Source organism: Sciurus carolinensis, chromosome 10 (genome assembly GCF_902686445.1).
Source record: "Sciurus carolinensis chromosome 10, mSciCar1.2, whole genome shotgun sequence".
Lineage (NCBI taxonomy): Eukaryota > Metazoa > Chordata > Mammalia > Rodentia > Sciuridae > Sciurus > Sciurus carolinensis.
This window is the reverse complement of record NC_062222.1, coordinates 105,636,329-105,656,019: the sequence shown is the minus strand read 5'-3', so window position 1 is coordinate 105,656,019 and position 19,691 is coordinate 105,636,329.

The following is a 19,691-nucleotide window of genomic DNA, read 5'->3' as shown; positions in this document are numbered from 1 at the left end:
GTATTGATATGGGAACAACTCAATAGCACAGATGTCTGTTCATATCAAAATTGACAAAGTATCTTGACTTGTATTCTGAGTTTAATGGTGTTACATACTGTCTCTGGACCGAAGAGGCTCCCAGTGATGGTACTGGGGATTATTGACATGCTTGCTCAATGTTGCTAGTCCTACTCTTAAAAATTAGGTAGTGATTTCTTAATTATTTGCTGCCTTTTAAGTTATAAGGAGAGTCGCAGTTACGGCTCTGCTATTGCTTCTTTTTTTAATGCTTGTTTTGCACTTGCACATTTATATAACTCATTGCACTGTTACCTGAAAGATGCTACTTTCAGTCTAATCTGAAAAACCACACGTCCTCTTTTATTGCATCATACATCAATTCATTTATGTGAAAAAAAAAATGTATTGCTTGCCAGCTTGTGCAAATTGCTAAAGATGCAGAAGAAATTAGACACAACTCCCATTCTTAAAAATACACAATGTAGTAAACATTCATTGAGGGGTATGCAAATATCTGAATTTCAAAAAGGCTCATGAAGGATTCAAAGAAGAGGAAGTTGTTTTAAATGAAACTTGAAGAAGAGGAAAATAGGTGAAATAGCAATGTAGCACAAAACAAGAAGGGGAAATTTACTTGGATGCTGATTATCATGATTGTGAAGTATATTGGGCCAGAGAGGGTCCCAACATAATGCAAAAGTCATAGAATTAGGATAATTTGATAAGAGCTCTCCAGACCCCACATTGGTAGGGCTTCTAAAAGTGTTTAAAGAAACCACTGAGAAAGATCCTGATCTGTACTAAATAATATTGGAGAAGTTCCTGTTTTCACCCCTAAAGAGATAAGAAAAGGGAGCAATTTTCAGATGTCAGGAAGAGAAAGCCTGGTAGAGCAGGTAGCCTTGAAAGAAGTACTTGGAGGATTCAACCCACTGGCTTGGGATTCATTTTGTGCATCCCTCTGATATCCTGGAGTTCTGTTGGCTGGACCTACCTGGAAACCAGATGGCAACAGGAGCTCAGTGGCCCATTCCCACTGTATGGAGCAAGATGGAGGAGTGGTGGATGGATCTGGAAAGTCAAATATACCCTACGTAAGATAAGTGCAGAAACAGGGAGGTGAGGCAGGTGAGGTGAATAATGGCAGGATAATAAAATGTCTTCAGAACTTACCTTTAAGAGGAAGATAAAATATTAAAGATTTTTAATCAGGAAAAAACACAAATTTGATTCTGGATTTGGAGTAGAGATTAAGAAGCATTAAGGAGGGACTGGTTTGATCTTCTCAAAAGTGTTAAAGTTGTGAAAGTCAAGGAAAATCTGAGGCCTGAGTCTAAAAAGACTTGGCAAATGAACATGAGCTTCATCCTAAACCAATTCCTTCTCCTAAAAAGGACACGATTGGAGCAACTGACAGAACTTGAAAGATTTTGAGGACTTGATGGTAATAATACATCAGTGTCAATTATTTGATTTGAATGATTCTATTATGGTTGTGAAAAAGAACATTCTTTTCAGGAAGTATACTCTAAAGTATTGTATGATATTGGGTCATTATATCAATGAGTTAATCTCAAATGACTCAGGAAAAAAATTCACCTTCTATAAAGTTACAGTGAGATTGTTTAAAAATTATTAGTTTTGCAGTGACAATACAAACACATATATTGGTGTTGCATGACATCCTTATAACAATAATGTTTCACTTAATTAAGAAGCCTAAGGAGCAGAAATGTATTGGAACCAGCAATGACACATACATAATTTATAATTATGCTTTTTAAAGGACTATGATATTCTGTTATGGTTTGGATATGAGATATCTCCCAAAAGCTCCTATTTTAATGCAGGAAGGTTTGGTGGCAAAGTGATTGGATTGTGAGAGCTGTAACCTAATCTGCCCACCTAGTTTGAATGGACAAGCTGGGTGGTAACTGTAGGAAGGTGGGTCATGGCTGGAGGTAGGTCACTGAGGGCATGCTCTGGGAGGGTGCATCTTTTCTACAGCTTTCCCCTTGCTTTATTTCTGCTTCCTGGCCTTTAAGAATTGTGCTTCTCCATCATGCTTTTCCACCATGATTTTCTGCTTCAGACATCTCTTGGGTCCAGAGTAATGGGGTTGGTTGTAATGCGTTGAACTTCTGAAACCGTGAGCCAAAATAAACTTTTCTTTCTGTGTTGCTCTTATTGGGTATTTTGGTCACAGAGATGGAAAACTGATTTTCCTATCAATCAAAGTTTAAGTTGGGGCTGTTCAACTTTACACGAATTTTTATGTGGAAGATTTAGAGTTCTTGACTGACCCTGTGGGATCAGGCAGAGTCTTGAACTTTATCTGATATTGCACTTTGCTTGGCTTCTTCCACTTTTCTTTCCTTCTTCCCCTTCATTACTGGTTTCTCCAGAGAGCAGTTTCTAATACAGCTACTCTACCCCAATCTTGGTTTAAGCACAGCTTCGGGAGGACTCACTCTAAGACAGAAGGTAATTAGAACTTGGAGTCAACGTGCAGTCTTGATGAGTACATTGCATCCTTGGGACTTAATTCTCAGAGTGTTCTAACTCAGTTTTAATCCTTAGGGACTTGGTTCCTTGTTTTACAATAGTTTTGTTAGATCCAGCAATTGGTATTAGAGAGCTGCCTTATAAAGTTAGGGACATTGCTGTTCAGGTTGTTTACTATTTCTTCCTCAAGAGGGTAACAGTCTTCAGATTCATCTAAGACCGAGTGGTATTACAGGAATAGACAAAAAACAAACAACCCCCCCCCCAAATCAACAAACAAACAAAAAATAAGCTGAAGAATGCTAGTGGGGTTTCCTTCTGTGTGGGAATGGTCGCCATTAGAATAACTTTTGGTCACACAGAAACTATCACTCATTTCTCCCATGGAAGGAGAGCTGTAAGTTTAGTGGAGATATTAGGGGTAACTCTCTCTTATTCAGATTTTTTGCTGCTGCAACCAAAAGACCCCAAAAATTAATTTTAAGGAGGAAAAATTTATTCATTGCTCATAGTTTCAGGGGTCTCAGTCCATAGATGGCTGACTCCATTGGTTTGTGCCTGAGGTGAGACAGAACATCATGGCTGGAGGGTGTGGCTAAGGAAAGCAGCTTGGGACATGGCACCAGTGAGTAGAGAGAGACTAAGCTCAACTCACAGAATATAAATCCCAAAGGCATGTCCCCAGTGATCCAACTCCTTCTGCAGCCACACCCTACCTGTCTACAGTTACCACTCAGTTGATCCCTAACAGGGCAGTGATGCACTGATCAGATTAAATCTCATATAATCCAATCATTTCCCTCTAAACTTTCTTGCATTGTCTCACATATGAGCTTTTTGGGGACACCTCATATCTAAACCATAATACTTCTTTTCTTCTGGCAACAAATTGTAGGGGGAATTTGATTCCCAGATCTGCTCATTTTAAAAGGGACCCTTAGAAAACTGAAGTTAACTTCTTCTCAGACCTTCCTTTTCTTTCTGATTCACTATTGTTAAGACACCATCATGCACATCTCTTCAGGCCTCAGTAAGGTTAACATCACTCATGTCTTCCTTAATCCTCTTATCTAAAGGAATACTTTCTCTTGAATCTTCCAGTATAATAACATTTCTTGTTCTTTTACTAATGGAGCAAATATTGAATATCTTCTCATCACACCCTCTTCTAATAGTACATTATAGAAGCTACTCATTCTGTTCCATAAATGCAGGAATGACTTGATTAATTACTGGAGAATAGCACATTACTTTTTTTTTTTTTTTTCATTTGGTACCAGGGATTGAACCACTTAACCACTAAGCCACATTTCAGGCTCTTTTTATTATTATTATCTTTTTAATATAGAGTCTCTCTAAGTTGTTTAGGGCTGTGTTAGTTGCTGAGACTGGCTTTGAACTTGTGATTCTCCTGCCTTAGCCTCCCAAGCCTCTGGGATCACAGGCATGTGCCACAGCACTTAGCTAAGAATAACACATTTCTTTATTTGATCTTTCCTTGATTATAATTTTCAAAAATGTTTCAAACTTCTAGCTACTGAACAAATGATATAACTTGAAAATAACTGATATCTAAATTGCTAGAGTCCTAGCAATTAATGCCTTTTATAGTGGTTTGAAAATAGTTAATTCTTTTCTTCATATTTTGTATGTGTGTTTGCATGATTTTACTGATATTCAATAGAGGGGAAATATAAAATTTAAATATAAAAGCAACAGAATACACATGTTAGATGTTCTTGAGAACATACAGCATCCTTAGAGGGGCAAAAATGTATCAGATGATCTGGTTCTAAACATGAAATACAAAGATCCAGGTGTAGCTCTGAGTCATAGATTTGATTATGATTTAAAAATCTTGCATATAATAGGGTCCTGAAGTTCACCACTGATATCTTCACAGTTATCTCCAGAGATAACCTACCCACACAAATGAGGATACAGAAGCCTTCAATAATGTATGTGTAAAGAATTTCCACAACCATATTCTCTTAACATACACTCCCTCTGGTGCACAGACTTTGTGCTTTGGGAAGAGGAGGATCTGATTTGCCTAAAGTCATTACATAGTTCAAACCTGGACCTCAACATGCATTAAATGACACAGACTTAGCATTTTTCCTTTTCACAGTCTTGTCCACTTAAAACTCTGTTCCATGGATAACTTTCAAACTTATAGATTCATTCATTTGCTTATTCTTTTTTTAATGAAGGACTGGTTTAGATTGCTGGATATTCAGAGGAAGGCTCTTAACCCATTTTTTTTCCCCTTCCAACTATTAGCCTCCTTTCAGGATTTTGTTCTGGTACCATCTCTTTTGGAAGCCTGCCTGATTTCACAAATTTGGGTCGAGGTTCCCATTGTGCTCCAGCCTGCCATTGTGCCATGCAATCACCTTACTCTGGAGCTCAGCTCACTCTAGTTTGTCAGATTATTAGTCTAACCTTGAAGTTAGTTGTCTTAAGGAGCAGTATCCTGGTATTAGCATTTTTGTTGGTTGTACCAACAAATATGTATTAATTATCTAATTTTTGCTAGTATTTTAATTATCTATTTGCTGTATAAAAACTGCCTCCATATTTATTGGCTTAGAATAATCACTTTATTTGCTCACTAGTGGGTAGTCTGGGCTGGGACTTGCTGTTGGCCTTACCTGTGTTGGATTTATTTGTTGGGCACCTGGACACCAGAGATGCTGAAAGGGTCTGTGTCTTTGTCTCTTTCTGTCTTTGTCTCCACGGTAATCAATAATCCCTCTCCCTTTCAATTCTCTACATGGCTTCTCCACTATAGTCTTTCCTTTAGGTTGTCTGAACTTCCTGTGTGCAACTGAAGATTCCCAAGAGTACAAAACTGAGGCTGCCAGGTGTTCTAAAAATCAAAGTGATAGAACTGGTGAAGTGCCCCTCCCATTCTATTTAAGTAAATAAGGAGGGAGTCTACTAAGATCCAATGGAAGAGATTAAGAAAGAGCATGGATACCATAGTCACTAATGTAATAGAACACCACAGTCACTTTTTGGGTAACAAAAAATTCACATTTCTTCCTCATAATAAATGCACTCATTTGTTCTGTAGACCTCCCAGGGGCTTCCATCTTCTATAGACTCTGATTCAGTCTCAAGAACTGAATCATCTCCAGTTCTCTGAACAGATACCATGGACGAGGCTTCTGGAGGGTGGTTGCTGGGCCCCCTGCAGTCAGTCCCTCTGGATTGGAGGATCAGGGAATTGATGGGGTGTGTTGTCAGATTCACAATCATCCAAAATACAATGGTTGAAAGGGGGCAAGGTACCCACAATAGACTCCCTTTGTAAATGGGGAGCTCAGCAAGAGATGCATAGCAGAGAGCTATCATGTGGGTAGATGGGGACCTGGGAATTATCTCCACTGAGTGACCTGTAAGGAAGTGAATAATCTATAAGGATCTAAAAACCCACATGTGACTGCTACAACAAAGAATGTTTTTTGTAACCACACACAGGCAGGTTTGGTACACAGTGTCAGTGACAAATACTCATCCTGGTTGGTGCAGATCTTCCTTGATTCCCCCTTGTACACTACTGTGTCCAGTAATGCACTGATAGCAATTCTGAAATCCAGAGGCACACACAACCAGTTCCTTGGTTAGGTTCAGTTCTGTCCAGGGAGTGACTCTTTGTGGCCCATAGTTTATCCACTGAAGGAAGTACCTCTCAGTGATTAAGACTAAGGGCTCCATGATTTGCTGTGTGATCCCAGACAGGTGACTTAATCTCTCCCAACCTTCATGCCTTCATCTGCAATATGAGGATTTTTTAAACAGTACCTATGTGAGATGTGTTTTGAAGTTGTTATGAGAAATAAGATCTTACATATAAAACCAATAATGTTCAATACAATATGTGATATCACTTTAAAATGAGTTATTAAATATAAAACAAAGTAATGATATGCTGTCATTACTATTTTATATGTGTCTCTATTTCATGATATATAATACAAAGACTAAAAAGATTTGGGGGCCAGAAAAGTGTTACATGTTACTGAGGTATTATATAGAAAAAATATTTTTTCCTTCCTATATTCCCATCAATATACAAGAACAATTTGAAATTGTCAGCAGCTTTCTTGCAGTTGGGAAGAAATACTTTAAGAAAAGTGGCTGAAATAATACTGAAGATCAGAGCCAAGTGTAAATCTTAAAACTAAAACATGGATTGATTTGGATTCTATAAGGCATAAAATCAGTGTAAAAAGCTGTAATTTAGTTAAGTTTTCCAGCAGATTTAAAACATGTTCAGGGCAGCCTGAGGGATTTTGTAATGGTCTCTTTTGTTATGAAAAGGGCAGGGAATGTAAAATCAGATGTCATGGCCCTCTCTTGACTGGGAGGAACTATCCAATTATCCTCCTCCATTATTAAGAGGCTGCAGTAAAACACTGGGAGGTGGCGGCTAGCAATGTCCAAGTGACAGTCCTGTCAGAGAGTCATATTCTTGTTGCCCTTCAGTGCAAACAATGAAATACTGAAAGAATTCAAGAGCAGATGAATCTTTTTGGAGGACTTGATGGCAGCGATATGTATTTCAAGGGCAGCAAGGGTATGCTAAATGTCAAGACCATTCCGTGTTAAAATGTCTTTTAAAATATACCATCGGCCCCTGCCTCATTTCCTTTTTCTGTCTTTTATAGTTTCTCTTGAATTCTTTCTCCTCCTTAGACAGAATTGGATCATGTCAAGTTTTTAAGCCAATCCGAAAAGCAGTGAGGTGAAAAATCAATGTAAAACTAAATTTCTCTGAATAATGGAAAGAATCTGACATGAAATCATGAGTCTAAGAGGTCTGTGGTCCAACACCTGTTCTTAGGTTGCTGGGTTTCCTCACAAATTTCCTCCTCAGCATTTCTGACCAGATTGCACAAATTTATGCCACAGAGTTTCATAAATTCACTCTCTGACTTCAATGACCCATTTCTTCGATAATCAGAATCTGACTTTTCCTAGGAGCTTGCCAGTTTAGGCTATTATTCCTTCTAGAAAAATGAACCACATTTACTGAGTGTGAGAATGCAAACAGTATTTTTTACTGAGATCCCTGTACCACATCTGGCTAAGAATTGCTGGCTACCTTTTGAGATCTGAAGATCAGTCTTTTGAATCTGTTGCAGTACAGGTATTGTCTAGAATGATTATCACAATTCTATTCTGAATTCTCAGAAGGCCTGACTTCCTCTGCGAATTTCTAAAACAAATCCATGATGACTGAGTTCCTTGAGTACTGATTTTATGTCATCTACATACCCCTTTTTGAAATTAAAAGTTTCCCATGGTAGTTCGGTAGTTCTTTGTTTTACCTTATGAGATTCTCTTTACTCTGTATCCTAATCTAGAATAATAAAAGAACAAATAGATCTTATACCTTAGCTACTCAGTTTAAGACAGGTATAATTTCTATTTTCATATCTAAAGTGCTATTAGTTATGATGACCTAAAATCCAATCATAAATCAATAGTTTTCTTTTTGTCTGTTTTCTAATTAAAATATTCTAGTAGATTTCAGCTCAAGTAAGCCTTGTATCTATTGACTAACTTGAGAAGGATATGTTCATATGAAATAATTGAGTCTTTACATGAAATTATTTTTAAAAATATGAATAGTCAATGATGCCAATCAGGGCAAAAGAAAACAAGTTTGGATGTTGAAACCCAGAGATAATTCACACCTTGCTCTTTGGTAAATAGCCTTTCAGTTTTTACTGAGCACTGACTGTACCAGAGTGGCTAATGGCATAATCAATTGAGATGGTAGAATTGCTTTCATCTCACTTGATTGTGCCAGTTTTTGTCTTTCCTGTTATTTGATAAAAGGATTAATTACTAGAAAATTTACCCACAAAAATTGATGAGGAGAAAATGTTTATAAATATTATTCCTTTCAGTGACAGCCCAAGGTGGTTCACAAAGGAGACTTCCTAGAAGCGACTCAGGCATCTGCCTTACAACTTGAAGCCAGGTAAATTCTTTAGTTGTAAGAACAAAGCCACACGTGATCTTCTAACCCAATGGGGCCACCTAGGTGAGTTCCTGAGGTGGTTTTTGTACTGAAACTACATAGCGCATCCCTGAACAAGAGGACAAACTGTGGTTTTCAAAAGGCCCAATTCTGTATTTCCAGTTACACATGCTCTTCCAGAACCTTGCTATACCCTCTGAGGTGGAAACTTTTTGCTTTCACTTCGACCTGGGCAGGCTATTGACTGCTCTCACAGAGCACAGCCAAAGTGACTCTGAATCTTAGGATACTGCTCATTATTTTCTCTCTCTCTTTCTGACACTCACCTTTGGGACCCTGACCCCATGTCATGATGAAAAATGGACAACATGCAGATATCCCATGTGTTCAGGATAATAACCCCTGCTAATGGATCTGCCTACGGCCAACATTACCTCTTCCAATCAGCTTTTGTAATACAATTATGGACTCTAACTTTGAGACTTGAAAGGCCTCAGACTGCAGAGTGGGGACAATCCATTCCTACTATACTTTGTTAGAATTCATGAACTGCAGAAGCTATAAACAAATTAATAGTCATTTTATGCATTGAGTTTTGGGATAATTTGTTTTGCAGCTTATATAACTAGAACAAGTATTAATTGGCTGCTTGTTTTTTTCTTTTTTAAATTTGTTCTTAATAGTTTTATATGACAGTGGAATGCATATTGACACATACATAAATGGAGTATAACTTTTCATTTGTCTGGTTGTACATGATGTAGAGTTACACAGGTCAAGTAATCATAAATACACATAGGGTAATAAGGTCCAATTCATTCTACTCTCATTCCTACCCCTCTGCCCCGTGCCATCCCTGCACTCCCCTCTGTCTACTCCAAAATACCTTTATTCTCTGCCCTTCCTTATTGTGAATTAGCATCTGCATATCAGACAAAACATTTGACCTTTGGTTCTTTGGAATTGACTTATTTCACTTAGCATATTATTCTCCAGTTCCATCCATTTACCAGCAACTGTCACAAATTCATTCTTCTTTAAGACTGAGTAATATTCCATTGTGCATATATACCAGAGTTTCTTTATGCATTCATCTGTTGAAGGGCACCTAGGTTGGTTCCATATTTTACCAATTGTGAATTGAGCTTCTTTAAACATTGATATGGTTGCATCACTGTAGTATATTGATTTTTAATCCTTTGGGTATAAACTTAGGAGTGGAATGACTGGGTCAAATGGTGGTTCCATTCCAAGTTTTCTGAGGAATCTCCATACTGCCTTCCATAATGATTGCACCAATTTGCAATCCCACCAGTAATGTATGAGTGTACCTTTTCCCCCACATCCTAGTCAACATTTATTGTTGCCTGTATTCTGGATGATTGCCATTCTGACTGGAATGAGTTGGAATCTTAGTGTAGTTCTAATTTGTACTTCTCTAATTGTTAGAGTTGCTGAACATTTTTTCATATATTTGTTGATTGACTATATTTCTTCTTCTGTGAACTATCTGTTCAGTTCCTTTGTCCATTTATTGATGGGGTTATTTGGTTTTGTTGGGGTTAGATTTTTTTGAGTTCTTTATATACCCTGGAGATTAATGCCCCATCTGAAGTGCATGTGGTAAAGATTTTCTCCCATTCTGTAGGCTCGCTTCATGTTACTGATTGTTTCCTTTGCTGTGAAGCAACTTTTTAGTTTGACTCCACTCCATTTATGATTCTTGATTTTACTTCTTGCGTTTTAGGAGTCCTGTTAAGGAAGTCAGTTCCTAAGCCGACATTGTGGAGTTTGGGGCCTACTTTTCCTACTCTTAGGTGCAGGGTGTCTCTTCTAGAGCCTATGTCTTTGATCCACTTTGAGTTGATTTCTGCTCAAGGTGAGAGATAGAGATTTAATTTCATTTTGCTACATATAAATTTCCAGTTTCCCCAGCATCATTGTTGAAGAGGCTATCTTTTCTCCATTATATGTTTATGGCACTTTGACTACTATGAGATAATTGTGTTTTTGTGGGTTTGTCTACATCTTCTATTCTGTACCACCAGTCTACATATATGTTTGGGTGACAATACCATGCCATATTTGTTACTATGGCTCTGTGGTGTAATTTAAGGTCTGGTGTTGTGATGCCTCCTGCTTCCTTTTTCTTGCTAAGGACTGATTTGTCTATTCTGGGTCTCTTATTTTTTCTGAATGAACTTCATGATTTTTTCTAGTTCTATAAAGAATGTCATTGGGATTTTAATAGGAATTTCATTAAATCTGTGCAGTTCTTTTGTTAGTGTGGCCATTTTAACAATGTTAATTCTGCCTATCCAAGAGCATGGGAGAGCTTTCCATCTTATAAGGTCTTCTTTAATTTCTTTCTTTAGTGTTCTATAGTTTTCATTGTAGACATCTTTCCATTCTTTTGTTAGATTGATTCCCAAATAATTCATTTTATTTTTTGAGGCTATTGTGAATGGGGTAGTTTTCCTAATTTTTCTTTCAGTGGATTCATCACTGATGTATATGAATGCATTTGATTTATGGGTGTTGATTTTATACCCTGCTACTTTGCTGAATCCATTTATTAGTTCTAGAATGTTTCTAGTGGAATTTTTTGGATTGTCTAAATATAGAAGTGATATCAAATAGTGATTGTTTGAGTTCTTATTTTCCTATTTCTATCCCTAATTTCTTTCTTCTAATTGCTCTGGCTAGAGTTTCAAGGACTATGCTAAATAAAAGTGGCAAAAGAGGGCATCCTTGTCTTGTTCCAGTTCTTAGAAGGAAGGCTTTCAATTTTTCTACATTTAGATTGATGTTGGTGTTGGGTTTAGCATAGATAGATTTTACAATGTTGAGGTATGTTTCTACTGTCCCCAGGTTTTCTAGTGTCTTGAACATGAAGGAGTACTATATTTTGTTAAATGCTTTTTCTGCATCTATTGAGATGGTCATATGATTCTTTACTGATGCAATGAATTACTTTTATTGATTTCCATATTTTTAACCAAACTTGCATCCCTGGGATGAACCCCAGTTGATCGTTGTGCACTATCTTTTTCGTATGTTTTTGTATGTGATTTGCCAGAATTTTATTGAGAATTTTTGCATCTATGTTCATCAAGGATATTGGTTTGAAGTTTTCTTTCCTTGATGTGTCTTTGTTTGATTTTGGTATTTAAATGATACTAGCTTCATAGAATGTGTTTGGAAGGATTCTCTCCTTTTATGTTTCGTGGCATAATTTGAGAAGTATTAATTCTTCTTTGAAGATCTTATAGAACTCAGCTGAGAACCCATTTGGTTCTGGGCTTTTCTTAGTTGGTGAGGTTTTGATGACATCTTCCAGTTCATTAATTAAGATTGATCTGTTGAAATTGTTTATGTCCTCCTGGTTCAGTTTGGGTAGATCAGGTGTCTAGGGATTTTTCAATGTCTTCAATATTTTCTGTTTTATTGGAATATACATTTTCAAAATAGTTTGCAATTCTGTATTTCAGTAGTGTCTGTTGTGATATTTCCTTTTTCATCATAAATTTTTGTAATTTGAGTTTTCTTTCTCTCTCTTTATTAGCATGGCTAAAAGTTTATCAGTTTTATTTATTTTTTTCAAAGAACCAAGTTTTCATTTTGTAAATTTTAAAAATTGTTTCTTCTCTTCCAATTTCATTGATTTCAGCTCTGATTTTAATTATTTCATGCCTTCTACTGCTTTTGGTGTTGGTTTTTGTTCTTCTTTTTCTAGGACTTTGAGATGTAATGTCAGGTCATTTATCTGTGACCTTCTATTCTTTAAAGGAATGAGCTCAATTCAGTGAACTTTCCTCTTAGCACTGCCTTCATGGTGTCCCAGAGATTTCAATGTTATATCACTATTCTCACTTACTCCTAAGTATTTTTTATTTTACCCGATTTCTTCTGTTATCTGTCATTCAATAGCATATTATTTAGTCTTCAGGTGTTAGAGTAGCTTCTATTTTTTATTCTATCATTGGTTTCTAATTTCTATTCATTATGATCTAATAAGATTCAGGGTAGTATCTGTGGTTTTTGTCTATTTTCTGAGTTGCTTTATGGCATAAGACATGGTCTATTTTAGAGGATTCTTGAGTTTCTCAGAAGAAAGTATATAGGCTCATTGATGGATGACATATTTTATATATATCTGTTAAGTCTAAATTATTGATTTTATTATTTAGTTCTATTGTTTCTTTGCTAAGTGTTTGTTTGGAAGACCTATCCAGTAGTTATAGAGGTATTTTAAAGTCACAAAGTAGTCTTGTGTTATGGTCTATTTGATTCTTGAAGTGAAAATGATTTGTTTGATTTACATATATGTTCCATTGTTTGGGGCATAAATATTTATGATTGTTATATCTTGTTGATATTTAATTTCCTTAAGCAGTATGAAATGTTCTTCTTTGTCCCTTCTGATTAACTTTGGCTTGAGGTCCACTTTATCTGATATGAGGATAGAAACCCCTGCTTGTTTATGTAATCCATGTAAATGAAATGTTTTTTCCCATCCTTTCACCTTTATTCTGTGCATGTGTTTGCCTATGAGGTATGTCTCTTGAAGACAGCATATTTTTGGATCTTATTTTTTAATCCAATCTGCCAATCTGTGTCTTTTGATTGATGAGTTCAGGCCATTAACATTCAAGGTAATTATTGAGACATGATTTGGTTCCCTGTCATTTTGTTTTACTTCTAGTTTTAAATTGTTTAGTTTCTCCATTGAGTGACTGTTCCTTTAGCGTAGTTTTTCCCTTCACTGGTTCACTGGTTTTCACCTTTTTAAAAAAAATTCATCTTTGTGGAATATTTTGTTGAGAATATTCTGAATTGTGGGCTTTCTGGTTGTGAATTCTTTTTAGTTTTGTTTATCATGAAAGGTTTTTATTTCATCTTCAAATCTGAAGTTTAATTTTGCTGGATATAAGATTCTTGATTGGTGTCCCTTTTCTTTCATAGCTTGTATGTTTTTCCAGGATTTCCCACCTTGGAAGGTTTGGATTACAAAATCAGTTGAGATCTGTATTGTTTTCTCCCAACATGTGATCTGATATTTTTCTCTCACAGCCTTTAAAATTCTGTTCTTAATCTGTATGCTAGGCATTTTTATTATGATGTGTCTTGATGTGGGTCTCTTGTAATTTTGCACATTTGGGGTCCTACAAGCCTCTTATAGTTTATTTTCCATTTTATTCTGTAGATTTGGGAAATTTTCTGATATTATTTCAATGAAAAGATTGTGCATTTTTTTGGTTTTTATTTCTGTACTTTCATCTATCCTGACGTATCTTAAATTTGATCTTTTCATGTTATCCCACGATTCTTGAAAGTTCTGTTCTTGGTTTCTTAACATCTTCTCTCCATGGTCCACTCTATTTTCAAGATTATATATTTTGTTCTCATTGTTAGAGGTTCTGTCTCCCAAGTGGTCTAGTCTGCTGGTGATGCTTTCTATTGAATTTTTAATTTGGTTTATTGTTTCCTTCATTTCAGGGATTTCTGGTTTTTTTTTTTTTTTCTCAAAATATCTCTTTATTGCAGTGATTTTTTGCTACTTGTATTTGCTCTCTTACATCATACTTTACTTCACTGATCAGTTTAACTATGTACATTCTAAATTCCTTCTCTGACATTTCTTCCACTGTAGTGTTGAAGGATTTTGTTATTAGAGTATCTTTGTTTGCTTGGGGTGATTTGTTCCCTTTCTTTCATGTTATCTGTGTTTACCATCTAATGGTATGAATCTGAGGCAGTAGGGATTGTACCCTGTGAATTTATAGTGTCCCTGAAAGTTTCCAGTACCTCACTATTTAGACAGAGACAAATTATGACAAGCAATGCAAACAATTTATAGCATTAATTCAAATAGTTCCTACTATGATGCCTACAATGTTAATTATCACAATAAACAGAAATAATATGATCTGTTATTGACTGTAATAAAAACAGTGAATTTGCAAAAGGGTTTACATTTTCAAATGGTGGACAGGGAAAGAACAGAATAACATAGAATGTGATGATTATGAGGATGGAGTAGAGAAAACAGAAGTAAAAGATTAAAGAAGTGTGAAAGAGAGAACAATAGAGTTTGGCTGTTAGCTGAAGAAAAGAGAGAATCAAGGGAAAACATAGGTAGGAGATAAAAGTATATGTACAGCAAAAATTTTTTAAAAATTAAAAATAAAAATAAAAGAATACAAAACAAACTTACAATATACTAATCAAACATCTTAGTTCACAAAAAACTAATCCATTTAAAACAACTGGCTTCAAAAATGTTAGAGAAGACAAGAAAAAAAAAAAAAAAGGAAACTGTATAAATGTCCATGTATCATTAAAGTTGCAATTAAACAGTGAAGAATTTTTAAAAATGAAAAGAAAAAAAAATTGATGAAAATTAAAAGAATGCTTTCCACTGGAGTTCAAAATTTTTGCAGCTTCTCTTCTCAGCAGTTTTAGGTGGGGTCTTCCGGAATGTGATGCTTTACCCTCTTGATTACTGAAATGAGAGAGTTAATCTCATAGGCATATTTCCTGGAAGCAGGGTTTAGGCTTAGGTGGACTCCAGGTTCTTTGTTGAATCCTAATTGTCTGGAGATTTTTAAATCAGTCAGCTCCAGTGCCCAGTACTTGCTGGTCCATGCTGGAAGATTTTTACCCCATGGATCTCTCCTGGGTTCCACTCATGTGGTGGAAGACCCAGTTGTTAGTCTCCTACATCAGCTTCAGACCCCATATTTCCTCTCTCAGGTTCAGTCTCCAAACAAGTTCTCCTGCCCTTGCCCTTCTGAGTTCCTGGCCAGATGCATCTCTCCCAGCTGTTCCTGCAAGTAGTTGGATTGGAAGAGGAGTGGTAAAGCCAGAAGATTTCTGCGAGCAATTGTCCCTGTGTAAACCTCTTTCAACATTTGATTTTCTTCTGCTCACTTAAGCACACTATATGTTGTGCAGTGTGTGTTTACTGGGCCTGTATTTTGGGCCAAACTCAGGTTTGCCAAGAATTGGATTCTCAGTTACCAGCTTCTGTACCACAGTTGCAAAATAGTCCCTTCCTTTGTCCTCCTCCCAACACCTGGTGAGATGGTGCCTTCTTTCCCCACACACAGATATGGTGCTGCATGTCCTTCAGGTTTGTTGGGAAATGTCCTCAGTCTCTAAATACACCATACCCAGACACACCTTGGGCCTCCCAAAAATGTGGATTCCTTTAATTCCCTTATCCTCTACTGTGCTCATGGAGAGACCGCTTTGACTGGAGCTTCTGGCTGTGGCAGAGGCTGTGCTGTTGGGGATTTTTTCCTTATTTTATTTTCTCCAATCTCTTGTGTTCCCTGTCTGCTTTGAATGTCCAGTTTTAGGTTCCAGTAGTTACACCCCAACACACTGCTTTTTGTTCAGTCGCCTTGTAGAGAAGCTGCCTGTCTGCTTTCTTGGTTTAACACCCTGAAGTGGCCAGGAATGCAGCCTCTTCTGTTCTGCCATCTTGAATTTCTTCTGGAAACTTGTTTATATTCAGTTGGCTGCTTCTTCAAGTAGAGGTAGTGGAAAAATGCAGGGTCCTAATAAGCCTGCAGGGGGCAAACTTCAGTATCTCTGATCTTCACTGCTAGAGGGGAATATACAGAAACAATATGAAAAAACAGGGGAAGAAAGCGTCCCTAACAAACCAAGATGCTATTGTGATAGACTCCAATGCCAGCATGGCAGTAGAAATGACAGAAAAAGAGTTTAGAATATGAATGATTAAAATGATCTGTGAAGCAAAAGATAAGATAAGAGAGCAAATGCAGGCAATGCAAGACCATATTCATTTATGGGTTCTGTGTTTTGTATCACAATTTGAAAGGTCTTACTCATTCTGAGATTGATAACTTTAATTTCATAAACCCCTCAAACTTCTGCAAGGCAAATTCAAGACAAATTATTAACTGAAGGAAAAAAAATGCAACTCAATTCACAGTAGGTTAATTTTCCTGATTTATAGTGCTATGACAAATCAATAAAAAGAACAATAATCTTATAAAAATACTGGTAACAGAAAAATCTGGAAAACTCACAGAAACAGAAATACATATGTTTTATCAAATTACAACATTGTACACCAAAATATGCATAAATGTATATGTCAGTCAAGCATAAATTTAAAAACATAAAAAGAGACCTAAATCACTCATAATAAAAATTGCAGATTAAGCTGAGATATCAAGATATCACTTCTTTCTGCTATCAGATTACCAAAGATCAAAAGTTTGGTAACTGAACTATGTTGGTTAGGGTATGAGAAAATAGGTCTTCTTGTGATTTGTAAGGCAATTCAGATTGGAACAATTTTACACACATAACAATGTATGTATGTATTATATCTACATAATACATATATATACATATATATATTTGTACTTATATGCATATATATATATTTACTGCACTGCTGTTTGTAATGAAAAAGATTGATTACAACCAAAATATTCTTTGATTTGGGCTTGGTTATATAAATTATGGCATATCCCTGTGATTTTAGTAGATAGCCAAATATAAAAATAAATGAGAAAGTTCTTATAGGTCAAATGACACATAAAATATTAGAAATACTATTAAGTGAAAAGGTAGGCTACAAAACCTCATTTTGCTTTTTATATAATCTGTTTAGAAATTTTAAATACATATACATACATTCATGCAGAGATACACACACATACACTCAGATACACATACATATACACATACCTTTATTTACTCATGGAATGTCCCTGGAAGAACACACAAGAACAGTTAACTTTGGTTCCCACTGGAGAAGAGAGTTGAATAACTGAGAGAAAAGTAAAAGGGAGAATTTTGATGCTTTTACCTTTCTATAACTTTTGAAAATTATGAAAATGTTATCTACTTCAGAATAAAAAATAAAATATTAAGAAGCAATAACTCTGAACCCAGCTGTACTATAATTTTATAAAAATTTGTCCCTTCCTGCCAGGATGGGAGGATCTTGAATTTACTTGTTTCATATCTCCTGGGCCTGCCTGCAATAGTCTTGGCCTACAGGAGCTCATGCATTTCTGGAAGGAATGTCAGTGCACCTCTGTGAGCCACAGGACATTGCCACAATCCTTTGCAAAAGGGGTTTGGGAGTGTTGAAGGTGAAGCTCCACATGGAGGCCTTTGGGAGGGCTTTTGGGGAGAATTTCGGTTTAAGCTGGTCCTCCACACAAAGGAAGGAAAGGTACCTACAGGATCTGGGAGGGCACAGAGGGTAGCGCAGGTACAGTAAGTAGCACAGGTGTTTTCTGGAAACTTGAGCAGACTGAGCGATGCAGCTGGTTTGCTGGGAAGGGAGATAATATGCACTTAAGAGAAGAGATCAAGGATGATCTTCCTTTCGTGAGCTCAAACAGGAATACCATTGTTTAGTTAGTGCAAAGGCCCTGGCAGTCAAAGTAAAGCTTGGTGGGTTTTAAATGATTGATGACTAATTGAATCAGGTGGTTGCTGCCTACTTTAATTCTTTATCTTCACTAACCAAGCCACCATATGTGGCTTGTGTGACAGATGCTAGCTGCTTAGAATAGGGAAATGTAATTCAAAGAAACAATTTTTAATGCTATAGTGCAGATTTAAAAACCGTTCTGTTGGCCTCTGAGGATAAAAAATGGATATAATCATCTGGCAGTTTTAAATAGATGCCTTCAGTTTACATTTACATTTTAAAAACACATCTCTCTTATATGTACACACAAATTAGCATTTATAATATTAACATCTGGTGTTTATAACGTGTAGACAATCTCCCACTTTGCAGTTGTCACCCAAAAGTTCATTTGCTAGTTTATTATTTTCCCATAGAATTAATGTTGTCAATGATACCCAGATTTTTATCCAGTTTGCAGAAATTATTTTATGCATAACTTATCTGAAACATTATGAAGAGAATATTATTTCAACTCTAAATCATTAATTCATCACATTCAGTATGTGTCTGAAAAAAAATACATTGCAACAACACAAACATTTCTTTTTTGTAAAGCAATAGAGAGATAAAAGCACTTGCCCGTGAACATAAGCAAGTTCTTAATCTTCTATTGTTTCTATGTCTCTACTTGTGCACATTAAAGATTCTATTATACTCCAGGTGTTCACAGATGTATACAAAAGAACAACTGTCCAAGGATTGGAAGTCAGAAAGTCTTGGATATGAATCCTGCCTCTGCCACCTATTCTAATACGCTTTTGATATCATGTGCTTCATCTAAAATGGAAATAACCCCCCTTCCTTTCTAGTCTTTGTGAGTATTCAATACTATAAAGACCATGTAAAGTAGGGGCAAAATAGATGGTGTTAATGTGTTGGTGCCTCAGTTAGACTGCCTAGGTTCAAATATTTGAGCTATGTGGTTCTACATGGTTGAGCTTGGGTTAATCATTTACCATGCAGCATATTAGAATCACCTGGAAAGACTCCAAAATTCCTAATGCACAGCCCCCACCCCATATTAATTAAATATTTATATTTTTGCTTAACACTGCCCAAGTAATTCCAATGTGGAGCTAAGGCTATACTTCTGTTCATCACTTGTAAAGTAGGGGAATTTGCAATTAGAAAATTGAAGGAAGTAACCAGGCAGGTGAAGCATGGCTTTGGGCCTGCACACAGTAAGCACCCCATGCAGCTTTGCTCTTATTTTATAAAGCCACTATTGGGGTAAAATTGTCCAACATATCTATGCCTTTTAGAAAACGGATTATTTGCTGTTCTAGTTCTCTCCTGTACCTTATTTGTATTCTCTGTGTCCTGGATCATCTATCATAGTTTTACTATATACTGAAATTGCAGTATATGGAGAAAATGTGGACACCTGCCACCCCAAAAAAAGATCTGCCCTCCATGACCTTTTGCCATTGGGAAAGGGCTTAAATTTGTCTGTGCTAGATTCCTCTCTGTATTTCACAGAATCTAATTCACTAAATGCTTACATACTTAAAAGAAAAGAAAGGCTTTGCCAGAGTCAGGAAGCCAGGACAAAACCTGTGCAGGACCCTGGACCCCTCCTGACCTTCCCTGGAAATGACTGTTATTGCTCCCTAGAGGGAGGAGGAGAAGGCAGGAAAGGAAAGGTCTATTGACACCTGTGGTTTTCATTTTCCAAGATTGAAGGAATGGGGGATAAGTGAATTTTGTTCCTTA